Raw genomic sequence first — 22,369 nt, 5'->3', positions numbered from 1 at the left:
CTTTTATACTACGTGACTGGAACAAAGCATAAAACGTTTCAATCATTAGGGATGATCGCAGGACAAATGCAGAAAACGATACAGAGATCTAAACAATAGCTACTTACAACGTACTACAGTAGCGTAGAGTACATTGAGATGAACAATTCTATACAAGACACTTGTGGTCTAACAAGCAAGGAACCACCAACAAATCAGCTAACAAAAGCCACCCGAGCTACAGCGCACGCACGCCTCGCTCGTTGTGAAACATTATCTCGCCGTCTTACGTCACCGGCTCAGTCGGGGACTTACAAATTATAAAATTAACGTTTGTCTAAATTTTATCTCACAATTTTGTGAATTTTGACAGTGTAAAACTGACAATCAAATCGTTTTGTTTCTCTGGCCTTTATACTATGAGGCTTCTGCGCTTGTAAGTGTTAAACTTTCTTTAGACCAAGAGTGTTACATACACGAATCAGCATGGTTTTAAAAAGCATCGTCTATTTTTGGAGTATTTGGGGTTTGCAATATTCAGTCTAGCTACGACAACCCTGTAATCACTTATCTCAGGATCCGTCTTGATGCTCGTTTTTAGCTCAGGATTATTTGTTGCTAAGAGGTCAAGTGTGTTTCAACAACCGTTTACTATTCGGGTGGGCTCGTGAACTAACTACTCGAAATAGTTTCCAGAGAATGCGTTTATCACAATTTCATATGATGTTTTGTGTGTACCTCCGGATTTAAACAGGTATTTTCGGCATCATATCAACGGTACATTAAAGTCACCACCAACTAAGCGCCGTCCCGGCTTACCACCTGGTCTAACGCGCTGCTTCCCGAGCGGGATGGCGTGCCGGTCCCCAGCACGAATCCCCCCGGCGGATTCGTGTCGAAGTCCGGTGTGCCGGCCAGCCTGTGGATGGTTTGTATGGCGGTTTTCCATCTGCCTCGGAGCATGCGGGCTGGTTCCCCTTATTCCGCCTCAGTTACGCTACTTAGGCGATTGCTGCGCAAACAGTCTCCACGTATATGTACACCATAATTACTCTACCAAGCAAATATTTATTTGGGGTTACACTCGTTGGGTTCGGTGTGGGGTAGCGGTGAGGTGGGTGGGCTGTTGTGACCTGATGTGGGGTAGTGAACCACTGAGGGCTACGGCGGGACGAAGCCTATCCGTCGTTTCTAGGTGCCCGGTTCACTACACACAGACACACACACACACACACACACACACACACACACACACACACAACAATACCAACTATAATTGTATGAACCAGATACGTGTTTGAGATTAAACTCAAGTTTTTTTAACCTTTCTGCAATTGTATCATCTGAGGTGGGAGGCCGGTAAAAGGATCCAATTATTATTTTATACTGGTTGCCAAGAATGACTTCTGCCCAAATTAACTCACAGGAACTATCTACTTCAATTTCGCTACAATATAAACTACTTCTAACAGCAACAAACATGCCACCGCCAACTGTGTTTAGCCTATCCTTTCTGAACACCGTTAGGTCCATCGCAAAAATTTCAGCTGAACTTATCTCCGACTTTAGCCAGCTTTCAGTGCCTATAACGATTTGAGTATTAGTGCTTTCTATTAGCACTCGCAGCTACGACGATTTACAACTGTTATACCGATGGCTCCTGAATCAACATTCTTCCTGTGTTCGACCTGCAACCTTTGAGACTAAAGTATTTTTTTTTTGTTTCCCTGAGACCCCGTAACCAAAAAACCGCCCAGTCCACGCCACATACCCCTGATACCCGTGTAGGCGCCTCCTGCGTCTAGTGGGCTCCTGACCTATTCAGAGGAACCCAAAACCCCACCACCCCATGGCGCAAGTCCGGGAATCAGCACCCTGCACAGTCGCAGAACCGTCTGAGCCTTTGATTCAGAAAATTTCCGCATCGCTCTGTACCAGAGGACCACAATCCAGAGAGAATCTCTTCCTATCCAAAGTGACCCACATCATTGGTACTGTTGTGAGCCACCACCTGCAGCTGGCTGCACCCTGTGCTCTTCATGGCATCCGGAAGGTCCCGTTCCATATCTGTAATGACTCCAACTGGTATGCACACAGAGTGCACATTTGTTTTCCTCCGCTCCTTGGCAGCCATGTCCCTAAAGGGCCCCATAAGGCGCCTAACATTGAAACTCCCAACTACCAATAATCCCACCCTTTGTGACTGCCAAGATCTTGTAGGCTGAGAGGTTTCCTCTGAAACAGGACAAACGACTGCATATGGCTTAGGGACAGTGTCAGCCATAGACGGCACCTGGAACCTGTTTGTCAAAGGTACCAGTGAGGCCTTATGTGCGGCCCTGCGAGAAGTCTTTCACCATCTACCACTCACCAAGGCGACCTCCCACTTGGTCGCGGGTGAGGGGTCAATTTCAATCTGAGCAGTAACTGGACTGATGACCGGTGCGGTGCACTCAGACGTTCTGGACATCCATTGGATCCGCACAGCCGGCCCACAACAGTGATGCCCATCCTCTGCAGCCTCAGCCGTGTAACCGAAGCCATCACATCCTGGAGCTGAGAGCAAAAGTCACCAACTCAGCTCGTATCCGCACGCAGCTGTAGCACTGTCTATCCGTACTAAAGGTGTTGGAAAACTAGACTACACAGACAAACAAAGAACAAGCGACGCGCGCTATGGAACTCTGCTGTAGACACGGAGGAAAACGCAAGAACTGCGTTTAACAGATTAGATTAATACGCAGAGATTCAAAAACTGAACTACCAAATTACTAAGATGAGACTTAGTAGTTCACTCCTGTTTATGAACTTATAATACGACACAAAATCAGTTTACCTTCTGACACAATCGGAATCGCGAGAATTTTGTCTATTAAATATGAAATTAACATGCAGAAACTCAAGGAACCTAGTTAGGAACTCGTAAAATGTCGCAAAATTGGTCACTTCAGTGTTTCTGCGTGTTTCTCGACCAGCTGCTGCTGCCTGACTGTGCAATATTCATGACTCGTCCGCAGTAGCGATACATATCGAACGTCATTACCATGCTAAATGTGGCTTGATAAATACAGCAGTGCATGCTCATTCAGTGTTTTTGTGACCCAGTGCTAGTGGACTCCCGACCAAATGAACAAACAAATTTTTAAAATCAGCCTTCTCCACACAGCTTCATACTAAGATGACTGGGGAATTTTTTAAAAATTTGTAGGTATAGTTTTCATAGTTAACTGTCGGTTTCCATTTACCTTGTATTCCGCAGCGGGTAGCACTTCACCTGTCACCAAAACTAATCACTCTCTGGGTTCTACTTTACATTGAGACATTTAGTTTTCCGCCTTTCGTCCAGTTGTCGGACCTGTCTTCCGACTACTGACGCACCCTCGTAATCTGTTTATCAAACAAATCACAAATTTCACTCTAATGCCTGTGCCTGACAGATTGCACTCATTTAGAAACTGTATGATTGAGCACGTGTCGCATAGGCGGAAGGGTGGGGTATCGATATTTCCGAACATTACGACTACCAAATTTTTCCATCAGTGTTATCTGTAATAATTACGTCTGTGCCCTGTGGATGAGTCCCACTAGCCTGCACAACTGTGCACTAACAGCAGAACAGTGAATGCGCCAGTTGCAAATGGAATTTACACTGGATAACCTTGGTATGTACCCTGTCTCACAATTAATAGCGAGTGAAAGTACAAATAATAGAATCAAAAACGCTGCAGCTGCACTCCAAACCGACGCAGCTCGAAGTAGCTATGCAAACTGGTCACAAATTGATATTCATAAAGGTATTGACGGAAATTGCAAAATTGTAAGCTTTGGCGGCTGATGATTGAATGTGTGACGCTACAGCGCAATTTGACCGCGCAGTCGACAAGGATAGTAAACACAAGACATGTCGATACCAGGGCATAACGTCATTTCGAGTTTCATTCCGTGTACTAAGTTGGAAAGTAACTATATCTCACAGACGGGCGCTTCAACAGTATTCGCAGATGTAAGCATTTGAGAGAGGACATGTAGTTGGTCTCAGAGAAGCCGCTGAAGTAATCACTAGACATTTGAATAGAAGCGATGCCACTATTTGACGATGTTGGCGGGGTGTGTGAACTGTGGCCGTACACAGGGTCAAGAAGGAAGCGCTCGACCTATAGAGATGAACGGAACGTGAGAACCGAGCAATTGTCAGAGAGGTACTCGCAGCACCGGATTCGTCATTATCATCGATCCGACGTGCAACTGGTGCTTCAGTGACCACAATGAACCATTAATAGGTGCCTCACCGAAAGGGAAATGAGCTTACGGCGCATGGGTCTGTGGTGCTACACTCCTGGAAATGGAAAAAAGAACACATTGACACCTGTGTGTCAGACCCACCATACTTGCTCCGGACACTGCGAGAGGGCTGTACAGGCAATGATCACACGCACGGCACAGCGGACACACCAGGAACCGCGGTGTTGGCCGTCGAATGGCGCTAGCTGCGCAGCATTTGTGCACCGCCGCCGTCAGTGTCAGCCAGTTTACCGTGGCATACGGAGCTCCATCGCAGTCTTTAACACTGGTAGCATGCCGCGACAGCGTGGACGTGAACCGTATGTGCAGTTGACGGACTTTGAGCGAGAGCGTATAGTGGGCATGCAGGAGGCCGGGTGGACGTACCGCCGAGTTGCTCAACACGTGGGGCGTGAGGTCTCCACAGTACATCGATGTTGTCGCCAGTGGTCGGCGGAAGGTGCACGTGCCCGTCGACCTGGGACCGGACCGCAGCGACGCACGGATGCACGCCAAGACCGTAGGATCCTACGCAGTGCCGTAAGGGACCGCACCGCCACTTCCCAGCAAATTAGGGACACTGTTGCTCCTGGGGTATCGGCGAGGACCATTCGCAACCGTCTCCATGAAGCTGGGCTACGGTCCCGCACACCGTTAGGCCGTCTTCCGCTCACGCCCCAACATCGTGCAGCCAGCCTCCAGTGGTGTCGCGACAGGCGTGAATGGAGGGACGAATGGAGACGTGTCGTCTTCAGCGATGAGAGTCGCTTCTGCCTTGGTGCCAATGATGGTCGTATGCGTGTTTGGCGCCGTGCAGGTGAGCGCCACAATCAGGACTGCATACGACCGAGGCACACAGGGCCAACACCCGGCATCATGGTGTGGGGAGCGATCTCCTACACTGGCCGTACACCACTGGTGATCGTCGAGGGGACACTGAATAGTGCACGGTACATCCAAACTGTCATCGAACCCATCGTTCTACCATTCCTAGACCGGCAAGGGAACTTGCTGTTCCAACAGGACAATGCACGTCCGCATGTATCCCGTGCCACCCAACGTGCTCTAGAAGGTGTAAGTCAACTACCCTGGCCAGCAAGATCTCCGGATCTGTCCCCCACTGAGCATGTTTGGGACTGGATGAAGCGTCGTCTCACGCGGTCTGCACGTCCAGCACGAACGCTGGTCCAACTGAGGCGCCAGGTAGAAATGGCATGGCAAGCCGTTCCACAGGACTACATCCAGCATCTCTACGATCGTCTCCATGGGAGAATAGCAGCCTGCATTGCTGCGAAAGGTGGATATACACTGTACTAGTGCCGACATTGTGCATGCTCTGTTGCCTGTGTCTATGTGCCTGTGGTTCTGTCAGTGTGATCATGTGATGTATCTGACCCCAGGAATGTGTCAATAAAGTTTCCCCTTCCTGGGACAATGAACTCACGGTGTTCTTATTTCAATTTCCAAGAGTGTATTTCCTTTCCTAGCAGTACCCGATTGGCTATCATCCGAGACACCCCTACAGCACGGTGGTACGTAGACGATATTCTACACCCCGTTTTTTGCTCTTCATGGCAAACCATTCTTGGTTTACAGTTCAGCAAGATCATGGCCGCTTGCGAACGGTGAAAGTTCCTGCTGTTTCTCTTTGTGCCAGTGAGGTCGCCGGATCTCTCCCCAACTGCGAATGTTTGGAGCATTATGGGCAGGGCCTTGCAACAGTCTTGAGGTTTTGATGATCTAACGCCCCAGGTGGACAGAATTTGGCACGATATCCCTCAGGAGGTCCTTCAGCAACCCTATCAGTCAACAAAAAGCCGAATAACTGCTTCCATCACGACCAGATGTGGACCAACGCGTTATTGGCCAGCTCAATTTGTGAAGCTCTTTCTGTTAAATAAATAATCCAGTGCTTCTGTAATATTAATCATTTGTTTGTCTGTACATGTGCTTCACATCTACTGATTTCAGTCCCAAACGAGCTGTCTGCGAGATAAATGCGAATGTGTTGCTACGAGGCGCCACTGACTTCAGTAGCTAGTATTGTCCTAGTTATTACAAATACGTTTCATGTTTACACTTTTTCATTCAGTCCACATCTAATTCGGCTCAAATTTCACCCATGGTCTATTTTAACTATATATACAGTACTTTAGCAAGTTACTTGTTACAGTTTACTGTACACTCTTACCTATTCCACGAATCGTCCTCGTATTTCGATGCAATACAGCGCTCGTCACTGCAGTGGGCTAAGAATTCTTTCAGAAGCCCCTGGATAATTTCGTAAATCTTGACAAGAGTTTACATTTCGTTGCTCCTGCTCTAAACAGTATCAGCGGAAATGCTGACCACATCACTTAAGACGTGACGCCAAAACATAAAAATTAGGAGTTCCGAGATCCGGTGATGTTGGAGGCTAAGGTTAGACCCGGCTCACCATGTCCGTCGTGGACAATATTGGTGCGTTATATCACAATGTAATAGTGATAAAAAGTAGGCTGAAGTCTACGAGATGTCCGGAAGAATCAATACGCAAAGAAGTGGGATACAGAAGTACTAAAGAATGACGAGATACGCTTGAAGTTCTCTAAGGCTGTAGATACAGCAGTAAGGAATAGCTCTGTAGACAGTACAGTTGAAGAGAAATTAACATCTCTAAAAAGGACAATCACAGAAGTTGAAAAAAAAATACATGGGTATAAAGAAGGTAACTGCGAAGAAACCGTGGGTAACAGAAGAAATACTACAGTTGATCGATGAAAGTAGAAAGTACAAAAATGTTCAGGGACATTTACGAACAGAGACGTACAAGAAGCTGAGGAATGAAAGAAACAGGATGCTCAGGAAAGCTAAGACGAAATGGGTGCATGAAAAATTTGAAGATATCGAAAAAGAAATGATTGTCGGAAGGACAGACTCAACAATTAGGAAAATCAGAGCAACCTTCGGTTAAATTAAAAGCAAGGGTAGTAACATGAAGAGTGCAACAGGAATTCCTCTGTTAAATGCAGAGGAGAGGGGGGATAGGTGGAAAGAGTGAGGGAGAAGATTTGTCTGATGTGATAGAAGAAGAAGCAGGAGCCGATTTAGAAGAGATAGGGGACCCAGTATTAGAAGTAGAATTTAAGAGAACTTTAGAGGACTTAAGATCAAATAAGGCAGAAAGGACAATAACATTCCACCATAATTTCTTAAATCATTGCGGGAAGTGGCAAAAAAGAACTGTTCAAAAAATGGTTCAAATGGCTCTGAGCACTATGGGACTCAACTGCTGAGGTCATTAGTCCCCTAGAACTTAGAACTAGTTAAACCTAACTAACCTAAGGACATCACAAACATCCATGCCCGAGGCAGGATTCGAACCTGCGACCGTAGCGGTCTTGCGGTTCCAGACTGCAGCGCCTTTAACCGCACGGCCACTTCGGCCGGCCAAAAAACTGTTCACGGTGGCGTTTAGAAGTATGCGTCTGAAAACATACCATCTGACTTTCGGGAAAAAAATCATCCACACAATTCCGAAGACTGCAAGAGTTGATAGGTGTGAGAATTATTTCACAATCAGCTTAACAGCTCATACATGATAGTTGCTAACATGAATAATATATAGAAGAATGGAAAAGAAAATTGAGGATGTGTTAGATGACGATCAGTCTAGCTGTAGGAAAGACAAAGGCACCAGAGAGGCAATTCTGATTTTGCGGTTGATAAGGGAAGCCAGACTACAGGAAAATCAAGTCATGTTTATAGGATTTGTCGACCTGGAAAAAGCGTTCGACAATGTAAAATGGTGCAAGATGATCTAAATTCTGAGAAAAATAGGGGTAAGCTATAGGGAGAGACGGATAATATACAATATTTACAAGAGCGTAGAGCGAATAATAAGAATGGAAGACCAAGAACGAAGTGCTTGGATTAAAAAATGTGTAAGACAGGGGTGCAGTCTTTCGCTCCTACTTTTCAGCCTGTACATCGAAGAAGCAGTGACGAAAATAAAAGAAAGGTTCAGGAGTAGGATAAAAATTCAAGGTGAAAGAACATCAATGATACAATTCGCCGATGACATTGCTATCCTGAGTGAAAGTGAAGAAGAATTACATGATCTGCTGAATGAAATGAACAGTCTAATGTGTACAGAATATGGACTGAGAGTAAATCGAAGAAAGACGAAAGTAATCAGAAGTACCAGAAATGAGAGCAGAGGAAAACTTAACATCATGATTAATGGTCACGAAGTAGACGAAGTGTAAACGCAGCCAAAACCTCTCAGACAAACAGAAGCTAAACGATGTCAAAGTTAGCGTAAGGAGGGCTATGCGTGAAACGTTCAGTGAATTCGAAAGTAAAATTCTATGTACCGACTTGACAGAAAATCCTAGGAAGTTCTGGTCTTACGTTAAATCAGTAAGTGGCTCGAAACAGCATATCCAGACACTCCGGGATGATGATGGCATTGAAACAGAGGATGACACGCGTAAAGCTGAAATACTAAACACCTTTTTCCAAAGCTGTTTCACAGAGGAAGACCGCACTGCAGTTCCTTCTCTAAATCCTCGCACAAACGAAAAAATGGCTGACATCCAAATAAGTGTCCAAGGAATAGAAAAGAAACTGGATTCACTCAACAGAGGAAAGTCCACTGGACCTGACGGGATACCAATTCGATTCTACACAGAGTACGCGAAAGAACTTGCCCCCCTTCTAACAGCCGTGTACCGCAAGTCTCTAGAGGAACAGAAGGTTCCAAATGATTGGAAAAGAGCACAGGTAGTCCCAGTCTTCAAGAAGGGTCGTCGAGCAGATGCGCTCAACTATAGACCTATATCTCTGACGTCGATCTGTTGTAGAATTTTAGAACATGTTTTTTGCTCGCGTATCATGTCGTTTTTGGAAACCCAGAATCTACTCTGTAGGAATCAACATGGATTCCGGAAACAGCGATCATGTAAGACCCAACTCGCTTTATTTGTTCATGACACCCAGAAAATATTAGATACAGGCTCCCAGGTAGATGCTATTTTCCTTGACTTCCGGAAGGCGTTCGATACAGTTCCGCAATGTCGCCTGATAAACAAAGTAAGAGCCTACGGAATATGAGACAAGCTGTGTGGCTGGATTGAAGAGTTTTTAGCAAACAGAACACAGCATGTTGTTATCAATGGAGAGACGTCTACAGACGTTACAGTAACCTCTGGCGTGCCACAGGGGAGTGTTATGGGACCATTCCTTTTCACAATATATATATATCAATGACGTAGTAGATAGTGTCGGAATTTCCATGCGGCTTTTCGTGGATGATGCTGTAGTATACAGAGAAGTAGCAGCATTAGAAAATTGTAGCGATATGCAGAAAGCTCTGCAGCGGATAAGCACTTGGTGCAGGGAGTGGCAACTGACCCTTAACATAGACAAATGTAATGTATTGCGAATACATAGAAAGAAGGATCCTTTATTGTATGATTATATGATAGCGGAACAAACACTGGTAGCAGTTACTTCTGTTAAATATCTGGGAGTATGCGTGCGGAACGATTTGAAGTGGAATGATCATACAAAATTATTTGTTGGTAAGGCGGGTACCAGGTTGAGATTCATTGGGAGAGTCCTTAGAAAATGTAGTCCATCAACAAAGGAGGTGGCTTACAAAACACTCGTTCGACCTATACTTGAGTATTGCTCATCAGTGTGGGATCCGTACCACATCGGGTTGACGGAGGAGATAGACAAGATCCAAGGAAGAGCGGCGCGTTTCGTCACAGGGTTATTTGGTAAGCGCGATGGCGTTACGGAGATGTTTAGCAAACTCAAGTGGCAGACTCTGCAAGAGGGGCGCTCTGTATCGCGGTGCAGCTTGCTCGCCAGGTTTCGAGAGAGTGCGTTTCTGGATGAGGCATCGAATATATTTCTTCCCCCTACTTATACCTCCAGAGGAGATCACGAATGTAAAATTAGAGAGATTCGAGCGCGCACGGAGGCTTTCAGACAGTCGTTCTTCCCGCGAACCATACGCGACTGGAACGGAAAAGGGAGGTAAAGACAGTGGCACGTAAAGTGCCCTCTGCCACACACCGTTGGGTGGCTTGCGGAGTATAAATGTAGAAATGTAGATGTATATGTAGAAATTTAACATCACGATTAATGGTCACGAAGTACATGAAGTTAAGGAATTCTGCTACCTAGGCAGTATTATAACCAATGACGGACGGAGCAAGGACATCAAAAGCAGACTAGCACTGGCAAAAAGGGCATCCCTGGCCAAGAGAAGTCTACTAGTATCAAACATGGCCCTTAATTTGAGGAAGAAATTTCTGAGAATGTACTATGGAGCCGGCCGGGATGGCCGAGCGGTTCTAGGCGCTACATTCGGGAACCGCGTGACCGCTACGGTCACAGGTTCGAATCCTGCTTCGGGCATGGGTGTGTGTGATGTCCTTAGGTTAGTTAGGATTAAGTAGTTCTAAGTTCTAGGGGACTGATGACCTCAGAAGTTGAGTGCCATAGTGCTCAGAGTCATTTGAACCATTTTTTGTACGTTGGAACACAGCATTGTACGGTAGCGAAGTATGGACTGGTAATACCGGAAAAGAAGAGAATCGAAACATTGAGATGTGGTGCTACAAACGAGTGTTGAAAATTAGATGGACTGATAAGGTAAGGTAAGGTTCTGCGCAGTATCGGAGAGGAAAGGAATATGTGGAAAACACTGACAAGGAGAAAGGACGCGATGATAGTACATCTGTTAAGACATCAAGAAATCTTCCAAGGTAATTGAAGGAGCTGTAGAGCGCATAAACTGCAGGGGTAGATAAAGATTGGATTATATCCTGCAAATAACAGAGGACGTAAATTACGAGTGCTACTCTGAGATGAAGAGGTTGGCGCATGAGAGGAATTCGCGGCGGGCCGCATCAAACTAGTCAGAAGACAGATGACTCAAAAAAAATGTCGTCTTACATTAAATACAAAATATGCTAGCGCTCCACCATTCATGCTCGACGTCCCACAACCATGAGCCATGGGTGACATTTGACGCCATTTTGTTGGGGACTACGTAGAGATGTTTACACCTATAAGTGTACTACAAATAAAACTGCAAAACCGACGTGTCTCTCTGTTTGAACACCCTCATCTCCAAATCTTCTTCACGAATTTTCACAGTGTTTTCACAGGTGACATGAGTGCAGCTTGGGGCAACATATAATTTTTATTTCACCAAAATCAGAGCAATAGGTTGCTGCGGTTTCAGGTCAGAAAGGTGCTAACATCAGCATCAGACCATTCTTAAGTGCGATGTAATGCTGCAACTAACACAATTGTGGGTGCTATACTCCGCTGATATCAGCATCAGCACGTTCTTATCGTTAAGGCGATTCCAGGATTCATGACATCCGCGTCACTGTATCCAGCTACGTGGCAAGGCCTTGTAGGGGAGAGCCCGCAGCTGCACGCGTGAGCACGCCTCCCGTAGCCCACCGCCACCGGGACCGCGCTCGATGCCCCATGGCTTGCAATTCTTTTTTTTTATTTGCATGCTTATTGTCATGTGCTGTCCAGCATTAAGCGCCCACAACGCTCCGCCACCCTTCTCACGTCCACGCTCTTCTCTAATGCCGAGAATCGGTCATTGAAATATTTTTGCTATCAAGGCCATCAACATTTCGCGCATGTTTTTCGAGTTCAGAGCGCAACCACCTCACTGGATATATTCGATAAATGATTCAAATTTGTTGCGACTACTCATCACACTCCAGAAAGAAAAGATATCGTAATTTGAAGTTTTATCAACAATGAAGAGCCAAAGAAACTGGTAGACCTGCCTAATATCGTGTAGGGCCCCTGTGAGCACGCAGAAGTGCCGCAACATGACGTGGCATGGATTCGACTAAGTAGTGCTGGAGGGAACTGACACCATGAATCCTACAGGGCTGTCAATAAACCTGTAGAAGTACAAGTGGGTGGAGATCTCTTCTGAACAGCACATTGCAAGCCATCCCAGATGTGCTCATAACGTTCATGTCTGAGGAGTCTGGTGGCCAGCGGAAGTATTGAAACTTATAAGAGTGTTCCTGAAGCCACGCTGTAGCAATTCTGGACGTGTGAGGTGTCGCATTGTCCTGCTGGAATTGCCCAAGTCTGTCGGAATGCACAATGGACATGAATGGATGCAGGTGATCAGACAGGATGCTTACGTACGCGTCACCTGTCAGAGTCGTTTCCAGACGCATCAGTGGTCCCATATCACTCCAACTGCACACGCCCCACACCATTACAGCACCTCCACAGCTTGAACAGTCCCCTGCTGACATGCAGGGTCCATGAACTCGTGAGGTTGTCTCCACACGTACACGTCCATCCGCTCGATACAATTTGAAACGAGACCCATCCGACCAGGTAACTTGTTTCCAGTCATCAACAGTCCAGTGTCGGGGTTGGCGGGCCCCAGCGATGCGTGAAGCTTTGTGTCGTGCTGGCATCAAGAGTACACGAGTGGAGATTCGGCTCCGAAAGCCCATATGGATGATGTTTCGTTGAATTGTTCGCACTTGATCATGGCCCAGCATTGAAATCTGCAGCAATTTGCGGACGGTGTACCCTTCTGTCACGTTGAACGATTCTCTTGAATCGTCGTTGGTCCCGTTCTTGCTGGATCTTTTTCCGGCCGCACCGAATTAGGAGATTTGATGTTTTACCGGATTCCTGATACCCACGGCACATTCGTGAAATGGTCGTAAGGGAAAATCCTCGCTTCATGCTACCTCGGTGATCTGTGTCCCATCGCTCGTGCGCCGACTAAAACCACTTTCAAACTCACTTAAATCTTGATAACCTGCCACTGTAGCTGCAGTAACCGACCTAACAACTGGGCCAGATACTTGCAGGCGTTGCCGACTGCAGCGCCGTATTCTGCTTCTTTGTATATCTCTGTATTTGAATACGTATGCCAGTTTCTTTGGCGCTTCAGTGTAAAATCGTCTGTTCAGCTCAGTACTTCGGATGTTTAATCAGCCCAGGATAGTACACCAAAGATCCAACAGATGGCACTGTCGGCATTTTTTAGTCACTGAGAGATGTATTTTCGAAAGTTTACGTTACTGACAAAATGAAGCGCCGCAATCTTATCTGTACGAATACAAACTAACAGCAAATATATTTGGCTAGTGTATACGGATCAACTAGTTTAGCTTTGTATATTAAAAGTTCTACAATATGGCTTTCTTCTTTCTATAAGCCTTTTTTTTATACTTCTTGTTAGACAGAACGAATTTATTAAGTTTTATTTGTGATAGTGGTGCCTACTCATTGTATTCTGATTTCGACATGCCTAGAAAACGGTCGAGTAATTTTGAATACACCAGAATGGCTAAAAGACTGAGAACTAAGCGGTCTCAAGAATCCAGTGAATAGCCTGAGGCGAGACTTGCTGCAGTGCGAGAATAACAGGCTTGAACTCGCTCTCCGGAAACTGTTTCCAAAAGTGGGGTTTGTACTAGCTCTGATCAAGACAGTCATGCGTTATCTCGCTCCTCATAACGTTTCATTCACAGAGGCTTAAAGTTACTTCTCTCCAATGCAAGGTTGGAGAAACGGAAATTATGACGGGATGTGGCACAGACGACCGAGTTATTAAACTCCAAATCCCGCTTTTTGCTAAGAATTTACCGTTTCGCTTTAAACGTGCACTATTTCCGCTTCTGTTATGCCATGACCATAAACAAAGCACAAGACCAGACGCTATGTGTAGGGTGCGTGGAAGTTAGTGGCAGTTGCTTTTCTCATGGCCAGCCCTACGTGGTTCTCTCCTATGATAATGAAGCAAACAAGCTTTCCGTTCATGTCCCCACTCATTCGACTTCAGACGCTGCAAAGAAGCTTTATAAGTCAAAAATAAATTCCACACATATGAAGTCTCGGAAACAGCTATAAATACAAGGTCAACGCCGGGTTTCTCAGATATTTCTAAATACACTGATAGAAAAAAGTCACAACATCAAAAAGTAATTAATGTAGAGTAAAAAATTTCGAGAATACATTTGTCTACGTAACATATTTAAGCGATTAAAATTGCAAGGTCACAGGTCAATGTAAGTGCGAGGTAAGCCATTGTAAATGTGAAATGCTGGTACGTTAATAAACGGTGTAACCGCCAGAACGTTGAACACAGGCATGCAAACGTGCATGCATTATGTTGCACAAATGCCGCACGTCACTTAGTGGGATGGAGTTCCATGCCTGTTCTACTTGGTCGGTTAAAACAAGGACGGTAATGCTGTTTGTGGACGACTCTGGAGTAGTCGTGCGATGATGTCACATATGAGCTAGATTGGAGACTGATCTGGTGATCGAGCAGGTCAAGGCAGCATATCGACAATTTGTAGAGCATGTTGGGTTACAATGGTATATGGGCGAGGGTTACCATATTGGAAAACACCCCCTGAAATTATGTTCATGAATTACAGCACAGCATGTCGAATTACCGGGCTGACGTCCGCTACCGATGGCTGAGCAGTCCGCGCTGCAGAATGTCAATCCTAAGGGCACGGGTTCGATTCCCGGCTTGGTCGGAGATTTTTTTCCGATCGGGGACTGGGTGTTGTGTTGTCCTAATCGTCATCATTTCATCCCCACCGACGCGCTAGTCGCCGAAGTGGTATCAGATCGAAAGGATTGCACCCGGCGAACGGTCTACCCGACGGGAGGCCCTAGTGACACGACATTTACATTTACCAGACTGAAGAACAATCTTGCAGTCAGGGTGCGTGGGTGCGAAATCGCATCCCAGACCACAACTCCAGGTTTAGGTCAATAGTGCTTAGCTCGCAGACGGATTGAGTGCACGTCCTCAACTGGCCTCCTTCTAACCAACACACAGCCATCACTGGCAGCGAGACTGAACCAGCTATCATCATTAAACACAACATCCCTCTATTTTGCCCTCCAATGAGCTCTCACCTGACACCACTGAAATAGTAAATGGTAGTGGTTTGGGGTGAGTGGAATGTACGCTTCAAGGTGCTTGTCTCGGAGCTGTCCTTGTAGTAACCGATTTGTACCAGTTCTTTGTGTCACTGTGGTGCCAACTGTTGGTCATGTTGTTGCTGCAGATGCAGTACGATATTCCCGAGCCATAGATAACTTCTGCTATCTTGAATCTACTATAGAATCAAACATGTCTGTTGACAAGGAAATTTATGCTCGCATTGGAAGAGCTGCGACAACTTTTGGCAAACTCTCTACACGTGTTTGGAAAAATAACAAACTCTCTTTGACCATCAAAATTCTTGTATATCAAACTTGCGTCCTCAGCATCCTTTTGTATGCATCGGAAACATGGACTACCATTGCCAAACAAGAACGTCGCCTTAATGCTTTCCACATGCGGTGCCAGAGATCCATCCTCGGAGTAACGTGGAAGGACCGAGTGACCAACGAAGCAGTGCTATCTAAAACTAACTGCAACAGTATTTCAGCTATCTTGAAGCAGAGACGACTGCGCTGGCTGGGAAACGTCCACCGTATGGATCCTGACAGGTTACCACGTGAGGTGATGCTTGGAGAGATCTATATAGCCAAAAGACCTGTAGGACGTCCAGTATCGAGGTTCAAGGACTCCTGTAAACGAGATATGGAGAGCTTTGGAATCGACACAAACAGATGGGAGGCACGGGCTAGCATGAGACCAGAATGGCGTGATGATATATCATCTGGAATGTCGAAGCATGATGAAGGCTTGATAGACAGATTAAGGCAGAAAAAGCTTCGCAATGCTACCACTGCTCCCGTCTCAGCAGTCAGATACACTTGTGACAATTGCGGCATGAGATGCCGTGCTGCCATTGGCTTGACAAGTCATATGAAAAATTGCAACCCATAAACACACAGACACTGCAACAATCATCTACCAAGATGCCGTGGCCAATATATATGCCGAAGACGGTGGTCATTCCTCTCGGTAGTGCCCCGTGGCCGCCTGGATCTCGGTCTTCCTGTGACCGCACATTCTCGTGACCTCCGCTGCCAGCAATCATGTACAGTGACTAGATTCTTGCCAAGTCTCCCTACAATATCGCTGAATTAACGTCGAGCTTCTCGTAGCTGTCTTACACGACCTCGTTCAAATTCAATGGCGTCTTTGTCACCTTAATGACAATCTTGTCTAACATCAGCTCATCACGTCCAGCCCCAAATGTAACTAACGCTCACGGCCGTTACAGTATCTATTTAAAGCAAACCTGATTTGTATCCTCATACTGGCATGCAACTCTTTCTTTGTGTTGCCACTTTTCTTCTGTCAGTGAGTATTTGTACTATGGCAATATTGCATACTGAAGTCAGTGGAGGCTCGTAGAAACTCATTCACATTTATCCCGCGAACTGTTCGCTTGCAGACCATTGTACTGGAATATGTTTCCTTCTATTATCGTGTACCTTCGCTTGTATCATTTGTAGCTTAGTTATGACTAGTGACCTGCCCTGGGCTCGCAAGGGTGGTACTAAGCATCTACTGTTGGACGACTTTTCTGGCGTAATGGTAATACCCGTAAATCATACACACAAACCTTCTTCATGAGTCATTGTATCCATTAGTGCAAACCGTATCAAGAACCCTGCGGTAATTCCTTAGGGTAACTTTCACATACAGTCGGAAAAACGCGGCAGAGAACTTTGATTTAGCAATGTGTATAGATACATCCAGTATAGTGTTTGTAGCATAACATTCTTCCACGAAACAGTATCCACGAAATTCAACTTTCATCTGTCATTTAGTGATAAGGACACAGAGGCGAATTTTACTTGTATTCATCATTTTTAACGGTTTCTGAGGGTTGCTGTCTTACCAGTAACATTACAACTTTGTACGCTTCACAAAGCCCTAATTTAGAGACTGCGTAAAAGTTCAGCTTGTCAGTCTTCCATTTGCCTGAGACAGAAGGCTTACGCAGAGTCGAAGCCGTAAGTATCTAACTTTACTGTAAGTTACGATGAACTTTTATTACGCGTTTCGCACGCTGATTTACTGGGTTAAAATTGTATTGTCATTTCACTTCTGGAAACAACGTTCTATACAGCGATGCCCAAATTGGGAGTTCAACTGCGGCGAGCGGACTCTACAAAAGTCAACAAGGAAAATTAAATTTAGCGCGCCAATTTCCAGAGGAGCCAGACGGCAGGCAGCGCGTGGCCACGGTCCCGGGCGCGTGCTACCGTCACGAACGCCTCCAAAGGTCACCCGGTCGATAGTCCTCCGGCCGACACAATTTGCGCATCTGCTGCTCTTCCCATAGCATGACGGCGCGCAGATCATTACCAATCACCGCAGTCTGACACTCCATCACGAACTCTACGTCCGCGGAACATGCAGTTGACAGCAGAGCTCAGGCGAGGTGTAGCCGGTAGCAGGTCACTGCCACTCATCTACGCGGCTGGCTCTTTTGAATGTCCTTTCAGAAACATGTGCAACATGTATTACACTCCATTACAATGCTTGGAAACAGTAGCTATGAGTTATTAAAATAAATTGCCTAACAAAATATAAAATAAAATAAAAAATTAATGAATAAAATTAAATGAAAAATAAAAGCTCCCAGAAATGCAGGAGCGCACGAAATGGAAACTCACGATTTGAGAGGGTATGTGATGTTATTTCAGTGTTGACAAAACCGAGTCAGATCTATAAAGAGGTTGGTCGTATGTGTCATTCTATCAGCTTGACGTTGCAACCCATATGGCCTGCATGCATGTACTGATTTGATTGTAAAAGATGTCAGAAAATCGTTATGTCCTCTCCTGAGACACACTGGCCCACAACTGTTGTAACCGATCCTTCATATCATAGGTACTGGCTATGGGATGGAACAGACTTCCGAGCTGTTTCCATACATTTTCTATGGGGGGCAGATCCAAGGATCTTGTTGGCCTCAGGAGTACCGCAACATCACGCAGACAGTTCGTAGAGACACGTATCATGTGTGGAGAAGCGTTGTCCTGTCGAAATACGGCTCCACGATGCCGTCGCTTGAGCGGTAACACGTGAGGACTCCGGATGTCCGTCATGTACCGTTCTGAAGTCTGAGGTCCCTCAATCAATACCAGCTGTGATCTGAAGGCAAACCAATGGGTCCTCACCCATGAAGCCTGAAGTGACATCACTGTGTCGCTTCAAAACACGGGTTGGAGAGGACCTCTGCCATACTCGCCAACGATGACCACTCACAGTAGTGCACAAACGCAGTTCGTAGCCGAACACAATGCAAAGTCATTCATCGGCAGTCCACTCTTCCCGGTCACGGAATCATTCCAAACTCAGCCGTTTGCGTTGTGGTTCTAACGGCTGCCTAGGCATGAGACAGTAATCCCATGAACCGGCTGCCGACCCATGGTGTGCGATAACACAAAGTGCTGTAGGGAGTCCATTACCCCACACGTCGTCTGACCCATTTGGAAATTCATGGGGAAAAAGCTCAGTCTGTGCAGAGCTGCTGGAGTGGAAGGATGTAAGGCAGTCACTCTTTTTTATTTTTTATTTTTGGCGTCATCCTGTGTGCCCATCATCCACTGCCCCTATTTTTTCCCACCCACCCGCCGCCGCCACCACTTTGGCGGAAAATTCAAATTTACATTTTAATTTCGGATTCCCGCAGTAAATTCAAATGCTAGTTACGTTCAATTGCAGAGGACATAACAATAATAGTAATAATAATATTGTAATCAACATCATCATTATTTATAAAAATTCAATTTGCATATCACTGGCATGAAAGAATGTAAGGCGCTCTCGCTCCCGCTGGCTATATTTCATCATCTTTGGAATACTTGCGAAGTCTAGTTACGTAACAATTCAAGGTGGCCAACCCAGAATGCTGTGGCGATAAATTCAAAAAACGTTGGGAAAATTCATATTTTTTCCTCTGCCTGTGAAGTATAGGATGAGTAGTTGCTATTGATCAAGCACTGGAGAGTAGCTCTAGCCAGTCTCACGAATAGCTGCTGTATGTAGATAGGATGTTTTTGCTGTTAGTCTAGCAAAAGAGACCTATATGGGAAGGATTGATAATAATAATAGTGCTGCTATCACTGATGCGCAGGGGTGTAGCCTTCTTCCAATCTACAAATGAATAGCTTCTGAGAAGAACGTAAGGATGTGTAATAATATTAGAACAGCGATCTACTGTCCTAGTGCTGCTATTTTTTTTCTTTATTGTTATTTAACTTCCCAAAATGGGGCGGGCTGGCAGGAGCACAATACGCCACTCTTCAGCCAAGAGAGTTACAGAAAAAATACAGTCAAATGAGAAAAGAACACTTTCATAGAATTGTATAAAGTGATGAATAAACAAGAACAAAAATAGATGAGTATAAATGGTAGATTTAAAAACAACATAGACGGGATCCACACAGACATGCAGAGAATGAACGCTGTGAGTCGACACGAAAACAAAGGAACACCACAGTGTGAACACAAATGAATGATGCTGGCGACACTTCTGGTGCTGGTGGAACGTAGCACTGCACACGGCACTGGAGTATTACTGACACCACAACAAAAACGTTAAAAATCACTGCACCGAAGGGGAAAGGAGGAAGAAGGGAGGGGGGAGAGGGAGGGATGTGCTGCTATACATCCATGCACCCTCTACACAGGATCACGGATCTACAGTACTGGGGAGTAGAACACACTTTACCTATTTACGAGTCACAAGTCGCATCCTAGCCAACAGAAACATGAGAAATACATCGTTCAATACTTTTTATATAGTGCTCATTATCCTGTCTGAATACGGATCTCAAGACGAAAACAATGGCTAGTCACCTCGAGTCTAGTCCAGCGCCATCTACCAAGAGTCTTGTGTATCTGGAAAGTCGACTGGCCAGAGCCTTTCTTTGTGCTTGCCCAGTCGTAATAGGCTAAACTGTAGGTCCCAGTCGACTGAGCCCTCGTGACCATTGCTGCCGCTGGCCGTGGAGTGGGGTCACTAATTCTTATCATACTGCGAGACAAACAGGTGCGGGTTGAATATACAGTTCCAACTGCAATTTCACCACTGACATAGACTCCCCAGTTTAAAAAATTCACTTTACCCTATCCGAGACATGACTGTTGTTGCCCATACACTTTGAGTTTCTCACGCGAAATGCACATTCCCCCGTTTTATGCTCGTTATTTTTGAAGACAGAAGAAACTGGAGGATACACGAGTTTTCACATCGTTAGAGTGTCGTTACTTGTTGATTCTTAATAGATGCTTTGGAAATTTGGTGCTACAGAAGAATGCTGAAGATTAGATGGGTAGATCACATAACTAATGAGGAGGTATTGGATAGGATTGGGGAGAAGAGAAGTCTGTGGCACAACTTGACTAGAAGAAGGAATCGGTTGGTAGAACATGTTTTGAGGCATCAAGGGATCACAAATTTAGCATTGGAGGGCAGCGTGGAGGGTAAAAATCGTAGAGGGAGACCGAGAGATGAATACACTAAGTAGATTCAGAATGATGTAAGTTGCGGTAATTATTGGGAGATGAAGAAGCTTGCACAGGATAGAGTAGCATGGAGAGCTGCATAAAACCAGTCTTAGGACTGAACACCACCACAACAACAACAACAACAACAACATTCCCTTTTCTCCTTATTTGGCAAAAATTTGTTCCTATCACGATAATATCTGTTACGTCCTGCAGAACATGACTAGAATATTAAACTCATTTGTGGCTCACGACAGAGTACTAAGAGCATGCTCTACATCTGTCACAAGGTGCGTCCTCACTTTTGAACTCTTAAGATAGTCACATGTCTCGTCAACTATGAAGTCTCTTAAAGCAGCCAAACAGCAGGACATGGGAGTTGTAAATATCACGTTAATTCTGTGTATCTATTTATAAATTCGGGAATATAGGTAACTTATTATGTAGGTAGATTGAAATTTCGTTAACAATCGCACCACAACGAGAAAATGCCAGATTACTGCTCCAAGTCGCGAATCATGCACGTTGCACTCTCGCCCTCACTCACATCCGTCTGGCGGCACGGCATTGCTGTCAAACTGATTAACTAATTAATTAAATTGACCATGAGGGTCCCTTTACACAGTGAGTAATTTTTTAAATTTTCGAGGGTCTACAGCAACCAGAAACTTTTTGTGTAGTCGGATTGAATTCGCCAGATTACCATTACAGACGCTTCTGTGACGTCTCTGGGGGTTTCGCAACGGCTAGGTAGTCACTTCCTCCGATACCAAAATGGGTGGTAACCCCGTCGTCAGATAGTTGAAGATATACAACACTAATAACGTTCTGTCTGTAGGTTGCCTTGTCATGCTGGTGAATGTAGGTCACTTCCAATCTGCTCTACTGATCCTGAACTAATCCTTCTGAGACCTATAGGTCTGTGGGGGCCAGCAGTATGTTTCAGTCTCTTCTCTGTCCCAGTAACACCTCCATCCCCATCCCTGCTGTTGCCACGGGGTCACATGCGAGCAGCTGCCACCGCCGCCACCGAGTCGCGAACTTCCGCCCGCACGTCAGGGCTCTGCCTCTCCCGACTGACAAACCATCGCTCGCCGTGCCGAACAGTTGTTAATGATTCCAGACTCGCAAAAGCTGCCCTGTCCTTCTCACAAGAGAAACTCCACTCTTCACCCCTTTCACATTTTGTGGTAAGATGACCCATTGGATAGCCCGTTAAAAACTGAACACAGATCAAGCATGGAAACACGAAGAAGGTTTACTGAACTGTGAAAAAAAGAAGCAAAATAGAAACAGTGAACGGTACAAGCTCAAAATGTGCCACAGCGAGCGAATTGCGCGATTAATGACATCGTGATTGTGGGGTCATCGTGTTGGACTATGGAGAACGAGATCTGTGTTCAGATCTCCTTCATGGTCCATTTTTTTTTTACACAAAGTTATTAACTGTCCGTCTGGTCATTGAAATGTCTGTTTTCTGTACTCAAATTTGTGTCTGTGTCGTGATGTAACGTCTGTTTGCAACAGCGAGGTATAAGGAATGGACCTGCAGACATATGTACGTCCTATTTGCCATACAGAAATACCACATATTATTACTCTTGCGTACCATTTTCGAAGTTTTGGCTCTTGAATTCCTGGGTTCCAACATAG

At 45.4% G+C, this 22,369-nt stretch overlaps 1 protein-coding gene and 1 pseudogene across 1 annotated transcript in view; both read left to right on the top strand.

Annotated features, from left to right (window-relative positions):
• Positions 1-22,369, top strand: part of LOC124722325 (potassium voltage-gated channel protein Shal) — a 980,926-nt gene that overhangs the window by 519,770 nt on the left and 438,787 nt on the right. The gene's annotated exons all lie outside the window — the stretch shown is intronic.
• On the top strand, positions 20,868-21,028 carry LOC124723891 (annotated as a pseudogene).

This window comes from Schistocerca piceifrons, chromosome X, assembly GCF_021461385.2.
Source record: "Schistocerca piceifrons isolate TAMUIC-IGC-003096 chromosome X, iqSchPice1.1, whole genome shotgun sequence".
Taxonomy (NCBI): Eukaryota; Metazoa; Arthropoda; class Insecta; order Orthoptera; family Acrididae; genus Schistocerca; species Schistocerca piceifrons.
Note: the sequence above shows the minus strand (reverse complement) of the source record. Positions and strands in the feature narration are given on the sequence as shown.